Source organism: Chiloscyllium plagiosum, chromosome 29 (assembly GCF_004010195.1).
Source record: "Chiloscyllium plagiosum isolate BGI_BamShark_2017 chromosome 29, ASM401019v2, whole genome shotgun sequence".
Classification (NCBI taxonomy): domain Eukaryota; kingdom Metazoa; phylum Chordata; class Chondrichthyes; order Orectolobiformes; family Hemiscylliidae; genus Chiloscyllium; species Chiloscyllium plagiosum.
The window spans coordinates 23,532,451-23,533,780 of record NC_057738.1 but is presented as its reverse complement, the minus strand read 5'-3'; the positions used below and the strand labels follow the sequence as shown (position 1 = coordinate 23,533,780).

Here is a 1,330-nt window from a genome sequence, read left to right as displayed (position 1 = left end):
GTGTATAAGTCCTGCTAAGATTTGCTTTCCCAAAATGCAGCACCTCACATTTATCTGAATTAAACTCCATCTGCCACTTCTCAGCCCATTGGCCCATCTGGTCCAGATCCTGTTGTAATCTGAGGTAACCCTCTTCGCTGTCCACTACACCTCCAATTTTGGTGTCATCTGCAAATTTACTAACTGTACCTCTTATGCTCACATCCAAATCACCTGACCAGTTGCTGTTTAAAGGCAAACAATAGAAATGAACTGCATGGGTACACAGACTTTCTTAAACTTTGCACCATCTTCAGTTAATTCTGGGGAGTGATGTATTGGGCCCATGTGGGAGACATGTGCCTATGGTGTCAGCAGAAACAGGTGGCAGTAGCAATTTATCCACTTTACATAATGCGGCATAACCATTTTGATCAAATGCAATAGATAATCTGCCACGGACAACTAAAGCTGCAGTTTTGCTGCAGTGCAATTGGAAATGGTATCGTGTGCCTGTGTGTCACGGTTCTATTCTATTTATATTAATCTGCTTAATTACCAATACTGTCACTGATACAGAGAGTGAAAATGTATCCCTAACATTTATTATAGAGTAGAGAGGATTCTGTTGGAGCAGTAGTTATGTCCCTTCCTCTGAGCTAAGACACCCGAGTTCAGGACAGGACATTAAGAAGAATGTTATTGTGCCAATAATCAAGTTTGCAATTATAGTCATAGAGCTGTACAGTATGGAAACAGACCTTTCAGTCTAACTTGTTTCTACTGGCCAGATGTCGTGCATTAATCTAGTCCTATTTACCAGCATTTGGCCCACATCCCTTTAAACCCTTCCTATTCATGTACACATCCAGGTGTCTTTTAAAAGTTACAATTGTACCAGCCCCCACTACTTTGTCTGTTAGCTCATTCCATACACGCACCACTTTCTGCGTGAAAATGTTGTCCTTTAGGTCCCTATTAAATCTTTCTCATCTCACCTTAAACTTCTGCTTTCTAGTTCTGAACTCCCTACCCTGGGGAAAAGACTTGGGCTGTTCACCATATCTATGCCCCTCATGACTTTATAAACCTCTATAAGGTCACCCTCCGCCTCCGATGCTCCAGGGAAAATAGTCCCAGCTGTTGAAACTCTCCCTATAGCTCAAACCCTGCAACCCTGGCAACGTCTTTATAAATCTTTTCTGTACGTCTTCAAAGTTCACAACATCCTTCATATAGCTGGGAGACCAGAATTATGCGCAGTAGTCCAAACATAGACTCACCAGTGTTTAAAAATGTGTTGCTGGAAAAGCGCAGCAGGTCAGGCAGCATCCAAGGAGCAGGAGAATCG

General features: G+C 42.5%; 1 protein-coding gene across 4 annotated transcripts in view; it reads left to right on the top strand.

Moving 5' to 3' along the window:
- The window catches only part of LOC122564437 (NFX1-type zinc finger-containing protein 1-like), an 89,415-nt gene that overhangs the window by 52,237 nt on the left and 35,848 nt on the right, over positions 1–1,330 (top strand). The window lies entirely within an intron of this gene.